We start from the raw sequence: 20,540 nt of genomic DNA on the forward strand, positions 1-20,540 counted from the left end.
AGCTCAGCTATTCAGTTAATAACTAAGGAAGCTTAGCTATAGCACAGCGGCTCTTGCCGATCCATATTCCACAGATCATTCCCAACACTTCATACCAGATATATTATTGTTATTCAGGGTAGAATCCATGCATTCTTGCAGGCATTTAACCTTGCTGAACCACAGCTATATCACTTCACATCACCTTTTTCCAAAGATTTTATTTGACACTAGGCTTCCTTTTGATCTTGGATTTTTAACTGGGTTCAAATTAATCTATTAGGCTGTGATCTAAAACCACCATTAAAACAAAAATAATAGTGTGAACGAATCAAGTTCAATGATCAAGGTCCACATAATCTTGTTACACTAAGATGTTAAGCCCTAATAACCATTAAATCAAGAGTACCAGCCCAGACGATCCCAAATATTTTGGCATCAACTGACCTCCCCCCCTGCTTCACTTCATAAACTTTAGCTCAAATAGATAATATATTCAATTTATTGTTGAATAAGGCTCACGTCACTTTGCCTTCCACATGACAACCAAAGCAATTTAAGTGGCAGTACTGTTTTAAGATGACTTGCCCTTGAATTGACAATACAGAGGCCGAGCTTTACATCAGCTATTTCAGAGGACCATGCTTGTTACAAGCACTGCAGTGATGAAATCAGAGCGCAGTGTAACCACAAATTAATGTCACTTCCAAAACAATCAGCCAGCGTGGGACATTGCTGTGGCTTGGCTAAAGCCTTGAACTAAGCAGCAAGCCCTGGCTTCTGTCCCTGCACACTGTGTTGCTCAGGACTAACTTTAACCTTTTCCTTTCAACCCTTCTATCTGCTCAGTCCTGCAGTTGCTTGTGTCAGGGACTGTCTGCACAAAGGAGAGTGTAGCTGAGGTCTTACTGCTTGGCACTTAGTTCTGCCCTGACTGTACAAGAGCAGCTCTACAAATTAATAGAGCTACCTGCTAAGGGACTGAGTCCAGGGAAAAAGTCTTCTTTCAAAATTCATGATTTTTAACCTCTAAAATTGCAAATAAATAAAATGCTCAAAGTTATTCTGGTTATAATGGTGAGTTGCTGGAAAAAGCAATCAAGTGACTGAAGCAATAGAAACCACAGGTGGATGCTATCAGTTAGCACAGTTCCCCTCTCGGCCCTGCAAGGCATCAGTGCAGCCTATTAGGAGCATGGAAGGGCCAGCCATATCACCTCCAGAATTGGGATTGTGTGCACCTTCCAGATTCATATACCAATCCTCAGGGTCTGGGACAGGGTCTTACCATCCTTCAGAATATAACTGAGCACATTTCAGCCACCTTCTTTATTGCTTTTTTTCTTTTTAATGGCATTCTGTCAGCAGAGTTGATCTCCATGCCAAGGAAAGAACAATCTCACAGATTTATTTATTTATATGTCAAACTGTCCCAGTTCCTGGTAAATGGCTCTTGAAGCAAAATGATTAAACCCTGGAGTTTGGACCTGGATTGCAGCATGGAGGGACAGCGCTAAGCTCACATGGAATTAGGGATTTCTTTGGTATAATTTTTATTTCTAAGCTCTGTGACTGTTTTTACCTTGTAAGTGAGCAGGGCTGGAAGTCAGCCCCACAGCAGCTCTGGGTATAAGCTGGCTTTTTTTTTTTTTTTTTTGCCTCTCTGCCAGCTCAGTCAACTCTAAATTTCTTTATAATTCCAGATACGAACTTAAGAGGGAGGTTGAGCACATAAAAAAGCTCAAGATCCTGGGATGAGATGGCTGCTTAATTCCCCTCTGTGCATCATGTGTGCTCAGGACACATCTGCAAACTAGGAGCCCTGCCTTCAGATGATTCTGAAATGTCAATTTTCAGTTCCTACTGCACCTTGGCTTTGCCAAATACAACTCACAGGGGCAAGAGAGACTGAATTAATGTTCCATTATTGTCAGAAAAGCATTGACTGACCTGTCAGAGCTTGGAAATGGCCGATAAGAACAGTATTGTGACTTGGAATACAGAAGTCCCTTAGTAGAAGGTTTAATAATAGCCACAGCATGCTAATTGGGAGAAAATTACCCATTACTTGTTAATAATCTCATCAGGTCCTTAATGCCGTATGTGTTGGTATAATATCTTTTTGGGCACATTCAGCCCAATGGCCCTCAGCACTGAAAGCTGCTTTGCATTTGTAAGAGGAAGGTACTTTAATTAACGAAGTTGCATAATACAAAATGGAAAAGAAAGTCACACAGAAATAAAAGCAAATACAAATGCTTCCCAGCAGGGCTCAAAGCACCAGGTGAGTCCAGGCACTTTATTCTAATTGCATCAATTAAACAGGTGCTGCAAAATTAGATGATCCATATTAATTGTAGGTCAAACTTACCCAAAGCCTGGGAGTCCCATGACTCTTACTCAATTCATGGTGTGAAGCCTTAAAGGGAAAAACTAAAAAGAGATATGGATTGTTGCAGGGACTGCAGATCTACAACCCTAGCACTTTTCACAGCCCCAGAGCTGAACCAGCAGAAAGGCTCATCCACCTGCATGCAGCATCAGTGGCTTCACTTAAAAGCTTTGATCTGCAGAGGGAGCAAAGGTCTTCAAGAATTTGCCTACTTGAACTCCAATACCTGTGTGCTTGCTGGCCGAATAAAGGCTCCGTAAGATCCCACGTACATTGGGATAGGACAAGTGTTGTGAGTATATATAGTCCTTACGGCAATCTGCTTTCAGCTTGCAGGTAGATAGAGTTTAGTGGTTTCTGTTTAACCCTTCAGGGAGGATTTTTTCACATTAAGCTGTCTCAGAAATGATCACTTGCTCTTGATAAAAACCCAGAGGCAGCTCTGGTTCAAATATACCAGCAAATCTGTAGCATATGTAGAGAAAAGCATATATATAAAAACCACTTCTGAGAGACTGCTTTGCTATGATAGCATCCCTACTCGCTCTGCAACAGGGTAGCCACCCCTTTAATAGTACATTTTGGTCCTGGTTTTATAAGAGGAAGTCACCGTGCTTTCGCAGCTGATATCAGATACAAGGCTGCATGAAGCCAATAATCAATATGAAGTGGTTTGCTCCAGAGAGGTTATGAGCACCAAATATTTCAGAACAGATTCAAAGCCATTAAACATCATGAGTCACATCACCTTTTGCACCATGTCTGCAGGTCCCAGTGATTTATATAATTCTCTTCAACAAGCCTTGTGACCATGATACCATTTAATCTTCTGCTCCACATGAGCATTAATTCCTCTACTAAGTGGGTTTAAAAGGAGTAATCATTCTGTACAAGTGTGAGGGGCAGCTAGAGATACACGCAGTGCCCAGAAGAGCCCAAATTTGGCTTCTGGGCCTCAAACGCAGTTACCTTGCAAAGTGGAAAGCGTTGAACCACTTTCTTCCCAATTTGAAACCATGGACAAAAATAACCTGACAGCAACTGCATGCTAATGGAATTGAGAGGAAAAATTGATCTAGACAGATCAGATTACTTGCTAGTCAGAATTCCTTGGAATTACACCGTGCTTAAATAGAAACATTTTCCAGCAAGGCTACAAATCCACTTATTTTAAGACTTCTCTTCTAAAAACCCTTATTCTTCACTCATCCTTATCCCAGAAAACTTTTCCTCTTTTGTAATTTTTCCTCTTTCGTTACCCAGATCAGTAACAGCTACATCCCCATTCAGAATTAATACTTTCCCGGGCTCAATATTGCTATAAAAACTACGTAGCTAACCCTTACATTTAAGCGTAGGAATCTACATTTTTTGCTGAAGGACTTAAAGTAATTAAAGACAGCTTCCTGATTGATCTAGGCATACAGAAGCTACATCAAGGTACCAACTTTTGCCTTCCTGCTCTTCTGTTACTGGCATGTAACGTGCAATGCATCGCAAGCAAAGCATATTAATGTCTTTTATACAAGATCACTTTCAAGACTTCTATTCCCCTCCCCCTCTGATCCATAATTAGGAAAAAAGAGGTTAGAAAAGTATTAACAATTTTGTAGTAGCAGATCATTCACTGTCAACATTTAATGTTATACTGAAATTTCCAGAAGATGGAAAAAAAAAGAATAAAGTTAGTGTAGTGCACTTATAACAGCAGAGAAACTTAAAAATATTTGTCTCCTTATAGGATGGAAAGGTTATGGTTTTTAGAAGGATTTTTTTCCCCACTGTCCTTCTATACAGCTTTCTATTCCAATATACTTCAGAATTTAGAATTATGTCCTAATTTGTTCCCTAAATGTCATTTTTACTGCATTCAAACCTTGGAAGGTGTTCAAGTCAGGAAAATAATAAAAGAAAGCACTTATAGTTATCTCTAGCAGAAGATAAGTCCGCAACCAACTCCTCAAAGACAGACCGTTATGTCCACGGGAAGTTAATGGGACTCTGCAGGGGAACAAAGGCTCCTCTGGACAGCAACACAAGCATGCCACCATTCATGTGATGGAAAAGCACCGATCGGTACTGGCCTTTGGCTAAGAAAAAGCCATCCTATCTAGCTTTGATTTATTATTTATCCCACTATAAGCATAGCAGCATCTCTCTGCAGTTTAAATCTGCATTTAGCAGCAGGGAAAGACACCAAAATACCTCACCAGATAATCAATACTGCTGCAATAAGACATACTTATCCCACAGACTGACATGAAAGCACCTAGATTATCCTGCGTGGTCTGTGCATGAGCATGTACAAGTTTATTTTACCCCAATTCAGGCACCCAGGTGCAGAGTTATTGGCCCATCCCAAGCATTTAGGTCACCAGGAATGCAGGCTCGGTTTTGCAGCTCATTGAAAGGACACGGATATTCACCAGGTAGGGTACAATCCTGGCATGTCTCCTGTACACCCATACTGGAAAATAATGGTTGTGCATTAGAAGGGAAATGCTACTTATGCTGTGCAAAAGCTCCCTGTGGGGAAAAAAAAAAAAAAAAAAAAGGATTTTCTTCCAATAGGAAGCGTGACCTGGGCACTAAATGAGTTGTATTTCCAGAACTGCCTCTGACCTGCAGAAGGACCCTGAGCAAATCCCTTAAATTCCTTGTGCAGCAGCTTCCTTCCTCTCCCAGTCTCTGCCCATCAGCTCTGCTTAAACCACAAGCTGGCAGGCCTGATGTTTCTACCTCACTCCATTTTTAGATGACCCACAGGGGAACTATCATCCAAATTCCAACTCCGTAAGGAAGAAATCTTTAAGGTTTCCACCATACCTGAAAAAAAAACCTACAAGTGAATGCTTCTATTCCCAGCTGCTTTATTCACATCCTTAGAGGCAATCTTTGTCCCAAGGTACAATGTGGTAAGAATTAAGGTTAATTCCACCGAATTACACCAATGTATAACCAGGCTCAGAATCGGGGAGTTTGAGTTTAGTTCTACCCTAGGAAACATCAGGCATAATTCCACTGAGGCCAGTATAATTAAAGTATTGTAAAAATAGCACGAGGATGTAAGAGAGACCCTGAGGTTGTAAAAAAGCACAGGAAATTGAAGAATTTAGAAAAATATCTTAATACATGGACAGGGAGCATGGGGGCTGGAATTAATGCGGGTAGGGCCTTGTTGGAAGACAGTGGGCAGAAGCAAGAAGTGGTATTTTTTTTGTACAGACATACCAACGTGGGGCAAATTCATTTATGGAAGTAGGTGGAGCAAATCTCAAGCCAGTGAGAAAGTCTCATTAGACAGCAGTGCAACCAGGCTCTTGATTTGGCCAGCAGTTTTGCTGTGAAAACTCTTATCAGATACCAGCTTCATTTTTCCTCTCTGCACCATCATCAGCTTTCAGCTTCCTTCCTTTTTCTCTCTGCTTGGTTTCTGAATCCCAGTCAATACTGCATTAGCAAATATACATTATTGGATTATATAAATTCTCTACACACAAGACATGGGAGGGTTTTTTTCTGATGAAGAGAGTGGCATTTTGACAAGAGCGTCTGCAGAGCCATTTTAATGTTTCTTAGAATTGCCATTTGAGAATAATTTTCTCCTAGTACAAAGAGGGGGAGGGAGGAAGGAAAGAAACAACTGCAGCACTGTTGATTGTGGGCATAATCTGCAGGCTGATGTCAGATCTGCTCATGCTGACCTAGATGTCCCAATGGACTTCCTAATTCATGCTGCAGATACTGCAGAGATATGGGTGGGGTTTTCTATATGGGGAGAAAAAAAATCTACGGGAGAATGAAGAGATTTAAAGATATAACCACCCTGCCCAGCCAGAGAGCTCACAGGTCTGCTGTGCCTTGGGGAAAGTTACTTAAATTGGACCTGTATTATGCAAATTCATTTTAAAAATCATTCTAGAGATATTTTTGATTCCCATTTCATATGGTTCAAATTTAATTGGTAGCATTTAGCACACAAGGAACACAACAGAGCCTGCTTACACAGTATAGCAACCCCATACATGTGCCTTCTGCAAAGAAGGACAATCTTGCCAGAGTTCTTTCAAGCATTCGTGTATTTTTCTTTTTGTTGTTGTTGTTTGTCTTGCTTTACCCAAACGATGGTTATACAAACAAGCTGTGTGAGCACAGAGCTATCAACTAAAGCTGGCAGGTCAGGGTCAGCCTGTCAGACACCAAGGTATGCACTCTCTCCAAAATATCCTTGCCCAGGACTGGCAAATTATAAGAATGATTAACATCCAGTTTTTCTTGTGTGATTGACTCATTTTTTTCCATATTTTGGGGTACAGAAGTGGATGGAGTATCCAGTACCTTGGGTGCAAAGCAATCACGTCTTCTCCCCATTTATATATCCTCCTGCCACCTCACCTGGATTCTCAGTGGTCTCAACCACACAGTACAATTGCCTCCCCAAAACCCAGCCTGTCTAGGCCAGATCTAGCCGTTGGTCCACTAAATCCATTGACCAGTTAGCAGATTTGTCAAAAACCAAACAAACAAACAAAAAACAAAACAAAACAAAAAAACACTATTCCTTCAAGTTCTCAGTGTATCATTTATCAGAGATGCAAGATCACATTATAACACCTACTCCGGGAGACCACAGGCATAAGCACAACCCTTGTGAGGTCTTGCAGAATCTTTACAGCTGTGTTTTTACACCAAATGAGAGGGACACAAGTGTCCTTAGCTAGCCAGAAAGCTGCATTGTTTGTTTAGGGCCTGCATTTCCCAAAGTCTCCTATGCAAGTTGAACACAGCTTCTAGGCCCTTCAGCAGTGACACCTCATCAGGCCCTTCAGTAAAACAAACCAGAACCCTCAAACAAGCTCAGACCTGGCTACTCACCAGATATCCTGCCCAGGACTTAGTCCCCAGGTGATGAACCACACCAATCACTTATCTAGAGAAATTTTTAGAAGATAAAACAAGGTCTCTCTGACACAGAGTAAGGACTCCTGTGAGCGACTCTTGGCCTTAAAATCTCTTTTCCCCATCTCCCCTCAATTGCTTACTTCTATTCTATTGAGATCATATTTCCCTCCCTTCTTACCCTTCATTTTCCTGGGCTAAACAAGCAGGGATTTCACTAGCTTAAGACTTCAGCTTCCCCATAGAGCCAGATCTCTGTTCCCCTGATTTACTTCATTGCCCTTCTCTGAACTTTTTGCGTTTGGTTTATGGGGTGAAATGAAAGCAGTACACCATGAATATCAGTGACTGCAGGGCACGGTGCAGAATTTGTCAGCACAAAGTCCCATCAGTTTCAAAAGGCACCGAATGAAGTTTTTAGCCCTCTAGGAACTCAACTGACAGCCAAAGGCATTGCCAGTAAAGATATGAGCAGGTAAGCAGAGTTTGCTCTTTCTCCCTCAGGCAATGTCAAGTTCCCATTCCTCACTCCCTGGATTGCATGGTTCTAACTGGAACACCTTTCTTTTTTTTTTTTTTGATTTTTTAAATTATTATTTATTTTTTACATTTCCACTGGTACCACAAGACCCTAAACAAGCACAGATTTGCACCAATGCAGAGGCATTGCACAGCTTTCAGAGCAGCAGGGTCAGGCACAGAGCTTGGTGTTTGTTTTCCCCCACAGAATGCCACTTGCTGACACTCGGGACTGATCCGAGTCCATGAGAATTTCTTGGCAGGACTGTGTGGTGTTAATAACTGCACAGCGCTAATTATAATAACTAATGGGCTGACACCACGCTGCTTTTGTGTTCCAAGTAAATTCTACCATCACTGTGGTTTTAGTGCACATAAATCCACATTGTTTTCAGAGACAAAACAATGCAGAGTGCAAGCAAAGAAACAAACCCACAGTAAAATATAATGAGGGGAAAAAAAGAGTAAATACTAATAGCAAATCCCCAGCATCAAATAAAAAACATTCCTTAAGAGCAAACAGAATATCTTTACAAGCTTAAGCACTGCAGGAGCACTGTTATTCAGCATAGTTTATTGTGATAGATGTTTGCTGAGATGCTGCTGGAGTGATGCAGCAGGTATAAAACATGGTCAGAGTAAACCAAACTGCTTCTCCAGCCTTCTCGCTTTCTGGGCCTTAGATGAAGTATTTTGAAAATTAGAGCTATAATGATGATTGCAATTAAAGCAGCTGAGGTGATTGCTCACTGCCTCTAGGATTGAACCAGGTTATTTCTGATGTCTGGATTTCTGGAGCCTCAGAGAGCGATGTTTCATTCCTTTATAGCTAAATAATGGTAATTAAAATCTTCCTCATCTTTATTTTTAATGTAGTTGATTGCTGATTTTGTGTGTGGGGAAAAAAATGGGCAGGATTATGAAAAATGTATTTGTTCCTAGGTGCAGCAAAGTCTTTTTAAAAATAATTATTCCTGCTAAAAACTGCAATGTTCTGATCAGCCCCATGTTCTAATCCAGTGTGCAAATTGCCATCGAAAACATATGGTGGGAGCAGATGGGAGGGAGCTTCCTGCAAGCCACAGGAGGGGAGGGGGGGGAACACCTAGAAATAAAGTTATTGACAATTTTCACCTATGAACCAGCTCCAAAAACAGACCAAAAGCCACAATAGCAACAGGCAAGAAGGCATCCACAGGTGGATGAGCAAGCAGAAATTGCATCTGCATGTATCATGGGAGCACGGAGAACGATGTGGTCCATGAAGCCTGCTCTCAGGCACATCAGGATCTTATGAAATGCAGAGCGACTTCTGGGCTTTGCTGCCCTTGCTGGAAGCAGAGTGCTCTCATACCTGCAGCAGCAACTTCTCCTAAAGCAGCCAGTGTAGTTCTTGTGCTAATGCAACCAGCTGTCTCCTACCTTTGTGTCCCCATCCCTCCCCCAATTGCTTTTTTTCTGGTCCTAGATTTCAGCTGCATAGAAAATTTAGGGATCATTCTGGCAAAAGCATCTTCCCTTCTGCTGGCTGATACTGTAAAAGCAACGAAGCGGAAGGCTGCAGATCCATTAACCCACTGCTGGGCACAGAAACTAAGTTATGCCAGGTCTCAGACAAGTCCCTCCATGCCAAGTGCCAGATCTCAAGGACACATTTAGGCCCACTGCTGAGTCTCCAGGAGTTTTTACAATGATGTCAGAGGAAAACAGGAAGAATGAAAACTAATGTGATGAGAAAGAAGGTGACTAAGTGGTGGAATTGGGAACAAACACAAGATTCCCTTACTTCTAAGGTCAGTGCTCTGGTTATCGAGTTGTACTGCCTCTGACTCATTTACACCTACACCCAAATTAGCAGAACGCCATGGGATCTGAGGACTGACACTTCACAATAAGTGAATCTTATAAATAGGTACCCTAAAGATATGCACATCACAGACTCCCTCCATCAATCTCGCCACAAAGGAAGATAAGGTTTGAGATCATCTGCCCAGGAACTTTTCCTTGCCTTGTCTCTTCATTTTGGCAGCTCTCCTCCTGGAGAGGATTACATCATGGCTGGAGCCTTTGGCCATCAGCATGGGAGCAAGCGTCCCAGAGATCTGAAAGCCTGCAATACCTCTTAGCAGTGCCTCTGAAGATGCAGTCTGTTCCCTCAGACGAGAATTAATAGCCTTATTGGCAGGATGACTCAGGGAGCTGTAGTTGGGCATGTCTCGTCTCCCTGCATTTGCAATGAGATTTCCCTGATTTATTTTATCTGCAGTAATTAAGGCAGCCTTTTCCCCCACCACCACTACAGCGTGAAGATTTAAAAATAACACAAGAAACAGCAGTAGGCTAGACGAACAAGTCAGCAAGAAAATCTCTCCAGGCAGTCAGAATTTCTGCTGCTTAGGAGCCCTCCTTGAGTGTAAGGCAGCAGGGCAGAGCCCACTGCAGTGGGGTCAGGAGGGCAGGGGGACCTGATCCTACAAGTGCAGCTGGCCCCAACCAGCACTGATTTTGATGCAGTGCCTTGTAATACTAAGGACTGAGCCCTTTCTGCAACAATTGAAAAAGCAACAAGGAAACTGCCTTCTAAAAAGGCGCACACGTAGGTATGAATTTCTGCAGTATTATGAGGGGTTTGTCCTTGTAGAGGAGGGGACGCTCCCTCCGAGGTTGCTTGATGCTGGGAAACCAGAGATGCTGCAGCAGCTACTGATTTGCTCTGTGCTTTGGGGAAAATCCCTTTCTCATCTTCGCAGCCCTGTTTGGAATACAAAACGCAGCACTAACGTGACCAAGCTGCCTGCCTCCCCTGCAGACACCCACTCGGAACAAGGCTGCTCAGGTGCAGCCTCCGCTGCAAGGGCCCCAGCAGGGATCTCATTAGAGAAAACCCAGCCCAGGAGGGTGCACCCTGCTCTCCTCCAGACTTCTAAGAAGCAATGAGGTGAAGTAAAGCCCCGAAGGATCCCCATCCAGAGGGCACTGCAGTTGTGCAGAGTTTTACACTGCACTTAATCCCAGCAGTAATTTTAACCCTCTGCGTGCTTTTCTGCACCGTATGCAATTTGGTGATGGGCTCATAGCCTTAAGGCTACAAATCACATCAGTAACCTGGACATCTATCAAGGTTTTATAAAATGTTCTGCAGGGCTGGATCCTACAAGGACAAACACGCATGCTTGTACCTTTTTTTGCCTTGGAGATGGGTTCAGGATTTGTTGCTCTCAGCCTTTCCCCTCCACCCCCCTGTGAATTAATTTCCGCAACTTTCTTCACTATAAAAAAGTATTTCAGGCACTCAAGAACTCAGCTAATTATGAGAAAGAACCACGCTGCAATCTCTTGTGCTAATGAAGGATTTTGTAATTTTCTGGAACTCTGCTGCGAACAATTGCAGTACTTGCTCCCTATCTGGTATTAAAATAAAAAAATCACATTCCTGGATAAGTACCCACTGAAACACACACTTGCTTAATGCTGCTAGTCAAGGTTAGGCAGACTGTAATAAAAATATAATCACCAGGACCCTCAACAGTAAGTACAAAGTGAAAGAGCACAGGCTCACAAATAACACTGCCTCTTACTCTGCTCTGCCTGGCTGCTATTTCACATCCAGGAGCAAACTGCACCCAGCCCTGCAAAGAAGGAGGGCTTGCCTTAGTTTTCAAACTGACTTCAGATATATCCAAAGCATCTCCAGGAAAGAAATGATTTATAAGGCTCATTACCAACTCCTCCATTCTGTGGGACCGATTCTTCTCTGAGCTGCAGCTTGTGCTGTCATTTACACCAAAGTAATGTGCCATGGTACTAATCTAGTTCCATTTACTCCCTCTGCCTACACAGGGTGAATTACTTGGTAGAGGGGAAGGACAGCAATGCCGCCTCCAGACTTGATCAGCTTCACCTGAGCAGCTCATGACTTTTAACAACTTTTTGGCTCGCTGCATCCCCTTAGAAGACGCGCATCCTATTGACATGACAGATGCTACTGAAAGTGTGTGTGCAGCAAGTCACAGGAAAAGACAAATTCACACCATTTCAGCTCATACTGACTCAGCAGCCAAAGCACTCTTTGCTCTATTTATTGTGCATAGCTCTGAAGTGCAAATTTAAGTAGTGTGTTAGCTACACAGGCCATCAGTTTTCTTGCTTCAAGGCAGAGTTGCCAGGAAGGAAGTGCCCACTTTAATAAAATTAGGTACAAATCTACATGCAGTGCCTGAAGGTCTGTTTGTCTGCAAAACAGAAGCAACAAATCAGATGCATAAGTGGAGTTTGATCCTTGCCTAAATGGTTATTTCTAAGCATGGAGCCATCCCAGAATTGAAAGCCTGTGTTTTTATTCTAAACACCCAGAAGCACCTGTAGAGCAGAGAGCAATCTGGAACTCAAAGAGGAGCTGGATAATAAATAGCTTGGTTAAATTATTTCAATAGAAGCATTCGTAACAAGGATCTCTGGGTTGCATTTCATTAGTCATCAGCTAAATATGGATTAAAGTAGTGGCAAGCTAAAAAGATGCCCAGTATGTCATCAAGCAATCTCACAGGCTGCTGGAGGATTATTATCCATTCATTACAGTAATTAGCTTGATACGTACAATAACTCAGTATCTGCACATACATTACAACTGTAGAAGATAAGTGCCTGCTTTCTCTTCTCTTTTCTTTGGCTCTGCAGGTATCTTTGCACGTTAATTGAAACAACACAACACAACCTGCTTCACTTCTAATACTTCCCATCGCTAAATAGGAATCTGCTGGTATAAACTGATGAAAGTCCCTCGTGTTCAGCAGAGCAGCGCTGGCTGACGCCAGCCAAAGAAGTGCTCGTCTATATTTAGCCACAAGATGCAAAAGCAGTAGGTAAGGCAGCTAGGAGATTTATACTCAGCCATCTGCAAAGCATCATACAATTTTTATAGCATCGATCCAAGGCTGAGCCCCCTTTAGTACCCTTCCCCCGAGCTCACTAAATTCTTTCAGGTTTTACAGTGTTTTTAATTTGTACACTGCAAAAGCACAAATGCTTTCCATGAAAGCTGTAACACACGGACTAACATTTTCTGACATCACTAATGATGAAGTGAAGCATTGTCCCAAACTCAAGGGAACAACAGCCTCCAGGTCTCATTTCAAATTCCCATTACAAGCCTTCAATTAATTTCCTGGAATCCTTTTCTCCCTCCCAAGCCTGACACAATAGCAGGAGTTAGGCCACTTACTGAAAAATATGCCATTGTAGCTTATGCAGCTGTGAAACCTTTGATGGCAGCATTAATCTGTGTGCAAGGGAGACAGAGATATGATGAAGAACACATCCACTGAAAAGTGGAGCAGACACACTGGGCTGTCAAAAAGATACCCCTTAACTGAAAGGGATTAGGGGACCAAATTAGGAATACCTCTCTAATCCTGTTGCCTTGAAAAGCACTTGAAGGCACCCTGCACTTTCCAAGCATAGCTTCTGGCTGAAAAGCTCAGGGTACCAGACAAGTAGCTCGTTGCTGCTGGTGGTGCAGAGCTCACAGGGATGTTTTGCTGAAGAATTAAGTACTAGACAGAGTCTAACAGTTGGTATTTAGAGCTTTGGACCATTCCTGCATTGTTATATCCAAAGACAATGACCATGTTAATTAGCTGAGGTTAATTGGACAGCACCAATTAACTCTAGTTGATGGTCTGGCACTCACATCCTGGGATCCAAGAGGATGAAAAAAAAAGAAAGAACGTGGGTTGTCTGATCTGCATTTGAAAATGCACATTTTGGCTTAGAAATCTGGGCATGTAAAAATGGAGCTTCATGGCAGTGACATTCAAGTCATTAAGAGGTGAGATTTGTGCCTCCAATTTAGACTCTTGCATTTGAAAAACAGCCTTGTTTATACCTGGGACTAACATAAATCAAAGGATAAAAGATATCCTTGGCATTTCGTTGTTTTGTTCCCCCCATGGCCAAATGAAATTAAACCCAAGTCATTTATTCACAATATGTTCATCTACAGAATCTATTTATTATAACAATTACACCAGAGATTATAGTGCAACAAATCTAGTGCGTTATTAAAGCCTACAGGTTTGCAATTTCCATAAATACCATACCAACGCATATTGTGGGGATATTCATTTGGGTTGTCACCGGTGTTCTTTTTCATGTCAAAGTCTATGTATTGGGATCTTTGCAAAATCTAAGGAGGAAGTATGAGGGGAAAGGGAAGACAGATCTCTGGCAGCACTGCTGGCTAGGATGCGACATCGTGGCTTCCACTGGATGGAAATGTCAGATCTTCTTTATCTATCCAAAGAGACACTTTGGGGATGGGTTAGCTAGTACAAAACCCACCTTCAACCATTCTGCCTATCTGGGGATACCAGTCAGTGTTTTTCAAGAGGTGAATATCAGGTCATTTCAGAGAACCTACTAAAAAGCTGTTAAGCATGTATCAGAAACATGGAAACCTCACACAAATCTTCAGCCACTGAGTAAAATCCTATTTTGCAGAATGCCACACGTTCATAAAGGAAGAGGCAAGTGCTGAGATGAGGTTCTTATCTTCAAAAAAAAAAAAAGTCACAATAAAGTATTGGTATGCTGGGAATATAGAACAGAAAATGGAACAAGATAAAAAAAGATTAAATATTTAAAAACATTGAGATTCCTTTAGATTACGCTGAAAAAAAATTTGTGGGGTAATGATTTACATTCTAGGCAAGCCAAAGGCTAAACAAAATATAGACTTATACTTTGCACCAATATTTAATACTTATTTCTATTTCGCATAGCACAATTCAGACATGATCCTGGACTATATGCAAGCCACATGAGTTTTAATGTATTTTCTTTTCCATTTATCTTCTAACTAAAGCAAGTTGTTATATAACCTTACCCAATATCCCACAAAAGAGATACAAAACAGATGCAAAGATATATATATATATATAATAAAAATCAGAGTATTTAAAAAGAAGAAAATCTGGGCTTGCTTTGTCTTTCAAACATGTAATCTTAAATCCTTATTTAATACGATACAACCTAAAGGCAAACACTTTACTGTTGCTCCTACATATGGTATTGCATGAGCCATTTGGTAGGGATGCTCACAACAACACATTTAAACCCAGCTCTTTGCATCCTTCTGGTTTAGAGTACCTCCAGGAATTCACTATTTTAATCCCCTAATTTAACTGCCTGTCACATTTTACCAGCAGGTTTGATTGATTACATTTGCTTTGTTTTAATGAGCTCAGATGTGATAAAGAGATCTAAAAGCATAACTAAATATTTATAATTCATTCATAGCGCATACACATACCCACTACACACAGAGCAGCAGGTTTACAAATACGGACACAAAAAATCAACATCTAGAACTAAAATTCACAGCATATGCAAGCCTTCACACCTGACCACATGAAAGTTACACTTTCTTCCTCTTGAAATAGGCTTTAGGAGGAGGATCCATTTCTTAATTAGAGGAATTACTGTCAGATAATGCATTCTATCTACACTCAGGTGAGCAAGAGTTTTCAAATTGAAGGTTGCCACATATGAAATCTATGCCTATCGTTGATTATTGTTGAAACTTTTGTCAACATAAATACAGACCAGCAAATGGCTAAGAGAGATTATTCTTCAGTGAATGTATTGGTAAAAAGATAGAATAATGAGCTTTGCAACAGATCTCTACCGCAGCAAGCACACAAAAAATCACAAGTAAATTGGTTAATTTATGGCAGCACATGCAACTTTCCCTTTATGCTAATTGCAGCAATGCAGAAACAGTATTTGAACAACTTTTTCAATGATCGGATCAGCAAAATGCCCAGGAAAAGCCACCTGACGCTCACTTTATCAAAAGGAAATGGCTACAAGTAAAACAAATTATTAAGTGACAAATCCTTATGGTGCCAGAACTAAATGAGAATGATTGAATACATGTGGGCACAGAGGGCAACAGCCAGAATGAGATAATTAGGTATTGCTGCACTCTCGTCTGGGGGGAATCCATTTTCTTTCTCCACTGAGTAGCAGTCTCCATTGCTGATCAAATTAGTAAATTCCATTAAATATTTCCAACCCCTGTTGGCCAAGTAATGATGATACCTGTCAAAGATAGCCCAGAGTCACCACAAGCCAGGACTAGGCAGAAGAGCACCAGCTAACCTGCTTTTCTGCCACGTCCCCATCTATCCATTTACCACCTACCCTGAGTTCCTGCATCTGCTTTATCTCAAAGTTATAGGCAGTGACATGACCCTATCCCATTTCTCCTTCCCCAACACAAATAGAAGCACTGGCACAGAAACAAATGCACACAAAAACCAAGTGAATATTTAGGATAACATGCCATGCTCACTCCCCACATCCCTCCTATCCATAAACAAAAAGTACTTTCCTCCCCAGTGAAATCAAGCAAGCTTCCTCGCATCCCCTGCATGCTAAGCCCATAACAGAAGAGCTGACATTACAAATTTACCCCACATAACCTGCACATGCACAGAAACCCAAAGCCCCTGCGGCCTGCTAAGATAATGCATTAATGTATGGGATCCTTGTTAGGAGCCTGCAGCAGGGATGCACGCCCCTATCAATTATACATCCCCAGCACTGAGCAGGCATCAAATGCAGAGGTTACTCGAGTGCCTGTGCTGAGCATCTGCACGCAGATTTGCTGTCCCTCCACAGGGGACGGAAGCCCAGAGCAGCATTTTCTACCTGAGCAATTTCCCTTCACCTATACAAACATGTCCTGATGCTGTAAAACATAAATGTTTTACTGCATAAGTGAGTCAGAGCTCTAGAAAGAGGCAGTCACGCAATATGCCAGAGCCACTTAATCCAGACAGGCCTGCTTTTACCCTAGGAAACCCTGCTTGCTTTTTAAGTGTCAAAGTTTGCTTTTTCAATGCACTTGCATATTTTCCTCAAGTTTGACTTGTGTAACGTGAGCTCATACATTAAGCAAACCTTAAGGAATAAATCCCACCAGGATGTGATGATCTACACACGCAGCCCTCATCGCCATTGGGTTGGGACACCAGACGGTAACGAAGAGATTATGAGTTTAGGGAAGAGCTACTTTTATTCCACAAATGAGGAACTGGCACAGGAAAATGATGTAGGGAAAGCCAAGGCCCAGAATGAGCCATCAAAGTCATCACTGAGTCTGCGACAGAGCCAAGAACATAGACTTGGCAAGAAGACCCAGATCTATACAAGGAGGAGCCCTTCCAAGTTAAATTTCCATTTGTGTTATTAATAAAAAACCTCTTAGCAAACAACTAGAAGAAAAATTGATTCCATCCTCCAGCAGAGTAAAATCTAATCAAGTTACACAAGGTGACATCTCCAGTAGCCAAGCATTTGATTACGAGGATGGGTGTTTAATTAAAATGGCTGTGTACGGCATCTGTAACACTGCAGCTTGAGAGAGAAGCTTCTGATCAGATCTTGGTGGTCAAAATAACCTTCACTGACATTTCTTCTAAAGCTCAATCCCAGTCCAACACAGAAATAATGTGAAAGGACGGTGTGTTTAGTAAGCTCTTTGTTGCCACTTGAAAAGCCTTGGGAATATCCTCTCAAAAGCCAAGTTAAGTGAGCAAGTGGCAGTGTTTTAAAACTGATTTTTGTTTTGTCTTTGTCTTTTTTTTTTTTATTGTTGGGAGCAATGGGGACTGTCCTATAGCAATATCCACAATTATAACAGTCAGATGTCCAGGGCTTAAGATAAGACTACTCCAGAGCCCTCTGAGCAAGTGCTCAGCTTCCAGTGCTCCTTCCCAATGTACAACCCCTGACAGAGAATCTAGGTATAGTGCTGGTGCCGTTGAAATTTAGAAGATGACCACTATTTTTACACCAGTAGTTGCAAACCCAGCCCATGCGAGCCTTCTGAAAAGGTCTGGGTCCCACTGCGATATATCAAAATCTTGTACTGATCTCTCTCCAGACAGCATTATGCTGTAGAAAGCTCAACCAAGCTGATTCAACCCCCGTGCACTGCTGATTAAAGTCACTGAAGAAGCTACAAACCTTGAAATCCATCTCTTCCTCCCCTTCTCACATTGATTACGTTGCTTGCTCGCATCTTAGTGGCACCTTATATGAGCAGTAGGTTATAAACTCACCAGGATTATGAGTTTACCCCACTCGTGCACATTGCAGGTACCTTTGCCATGGCCCCAGCAGTGCCTGACAGTATAAAGGGAGACTAAAAAGGGTACAACAAAGGATGGGAGGCATCTCACAATGAGGGTAACATCATTAGGATGAGGTTTGCTCTGGTCTTACTGCCATGAGCGGGTATCTGATCCCACAGGATAAGAAATCAAAGGCAGCCAGCCGTGGCACCAGCCACAACCCTGTCAGCTATAGCAAGTCACATGCTTTCAGCAGACTTCCCAAAAGATTAGTTTTCCATTGGAAAACTACAAATCTTTTGATCAAAAAAAGCAGTAAGAGTCCTGAGGAAAAAAGCCTAGGAGCTAGCTCAGCTATACATCATCTCTGACATCTTGACCTAAATAAGACATCCCCTATAGACTTAATGAGGATATAATTGCATCATGCACAGAGACACAAAAGGGAGCCTTTCAGAGCTGCAGAAATGACTGTCCCCAGGCTAGGCTGATGCTAATGCAGGAAACCTTCCTCATTGACCAGATTAGTTCGGATGATACCAAGTTTCTCTGATGAGCCCCCAAACGCTCAGACTAAAAGCAACGTTTCCCCTGGAACCCCTCATTCACGGGGCAGCTGGGTTCTTTGGTGAGGAACAAAGCAAGATGTTTCTTGCTGCCTCCAAAGAGCACCACTTTGCTACTGCAACAGCTCGGTCCTGATGCTGAGCTGCCACACCAGAAGCAGCAGCAAGCTTCCAGCTTCACCACGTTCATTCCTCTGATCTCCAGCAAGCACTGAAACTACAAAATAGAAATAAAATTCCTGCTTTTGTAAGCAGTTTAGGACTGCTTTGCAATCTTGTCTGATGCAGGAGTGGCTACAGCTAGAAGCAGAGATTACTTTCTTGCGTTTTAATTTCAAAAACAAAGATTTTCTTCAAAACATTCCCAGCCTGAAATACCCTGTTCATTATCACAGCAGCGCTCTTAAAGATTTTAAAAGTAAAATTAAAAAAAAAAAGAAAAATGATGACTGAAGTAACATTTGATAAAAGAATGCTTTGAAATGAAACTTCTCAGCTCTAGCTGAAGCTTTCATGTTCCACAGCTACAGAAGTAACGAGCCCCTAAATAACGGTATGGGAAGCATCACGGTGAACTCCCAGAGCAGTTCCCACTGTCTACTTCGTGATCACAATTAAAAGTCTTGCTCTAGCAACTCAGGAGCTGGCACTTAGAGTACTTCCATAGAAACGTTTTACAGGATTAAATGATAAGATTAATGGGCTTGTCTTTGACTAAGAAAATGGAATCCACAACAGTCATTGAAACAAGCATAACAGCATCTCTGCAGCTATGCAAAGTAAAACAAAATTAGAAAGTAACTGGCTGTAGTCCAAAATTAAAAATTGTTTTAATGAACACAAAAATAAAATTTATAATCACATTCAAAAGGACGTACTTAGCATGAAAAGTAACTACAGAAACATCTTTAAAACAGTAATCATTTGTTGTAGCCTGACCAACTATGAAGCAGATGAAGCTTTTTTGTATACAGAGTGGTTTTTGTTGTTTAGTTAGGTGGAATTGCTCAGGACTCACCACTCATACTCAGGAGGAAGTTATATAAGATATGAAAACAACCATTCTGTAAACAACATTTGCTTTCATTACAGCTCCTCAACATAACACTGGTTTAACTGAAGACAAAGGGAAGAAGCCCAGGAACAAAAGGATGTGAGGATGGTTTTGTTCTCATCCTGCTTTCTCCTCCTTACCCATATTTCACATTGCTCAGAATACCACAGGGACCTGCCTTGGACATGCTTCACAGTGGTGGGCTTTCCTGGCAAACAGCTGGTTCCAGAACTGAAATGCAAGTGAAAGAGGGCATAAAGCACCCTTCTAAATGGACAAGGGTGAAGGTGCTACTGGGGTACTGAGTAGATAGCTTACACTGGCTTGATTCGAGCTGGAGGACAGCCGTAAATCAGGGCTGCTGCTGACCCCTTGCCAGAAAAACCACAGAGCATCCTAGGGAGGCTGTACAACAAGCAGCAATCCTCTGCTTCTAGTATTATCACATCCGTGTATTGCAGAGATGCAAGTACAGCCTTACTTTTAATTGTCTATGTTTTTTTCTGAATTAGGACTTTTAGGAGATGGTCTGGCCTTGCTCACTCCTATTTCACAGGAAATAAAGTTACAGCACACAATACTGCGCAGCTGCAAATTAATGAAACATGCATAAAATATGAAAAATTCATCTCCTAATTACTAATGCACCTTTACTATTTATAATGATGGCAGGATTTCTTCTGGAAAGGCAATTCATTCCGCCAGCTATACATTAAGGCACTGGGGAGAGCAAAATGCCACGCCATCACTTTTCAGGCACACACGATGGTGAAATTGGAGCATAAACCTGAATGGTGAGCTACCCACTACGTTTCACCCCACATATTCTGAACTTCAAGACCCCCATTCCCTCTTAACCTTTGTTGCCAAGTCTCTCTAGGGGCACTGCTTGTGACATTAAACTTCGTGAGCTCCATTATCCAAAGGTCAGCAAATCCCAGCTGATATTGCTTCACGCATTAGGACACTGAAAGTTCTGATTGTTTTGGGAG

The 20,540-nt window shown here is 41.9% G+C and overlaps 1 long non-coding RNA gene across 3 annotated transcripts in view; it reads right to left on the reverse strand.

Moving 5' to 3' along the window:
- Nucleotides 1-20,540, reverse strand: part of LOC137845373 (uncharacterized) — a 124,705-nt gene that overhangs the window by 82,447 nt on the left and 21,718 nt on the right. The window contains exon 3 of one of the 3 annotated variants that reach the window (XR_011090191.1): nt 15,481-15,889. The exons of the other annotated variants lie outside the window; for them this stretch is intronic. This is a non-coding gene — a long non-coding RNA (uncharacterized lncRNA). Of the gene's footprint in view, nt 1-15,480; nt 15,890-20,540 lie in introns of those variants that run through there. 3 annotated transcript variants of the gene reach the window in all.

This window comes from Anas acuta, chromosome 27 (assembly GCF_963932015.1).
Source record: "Anas acuta chromosome 27, bAnaAcu1.1, whole genome shotgun sequence".
Classification (NCBI taxonomy): Eukaryota; Metazoa; Chordata; class Aves; order Anseriformes; family Anatidae; genus Anas; species Anas acuta.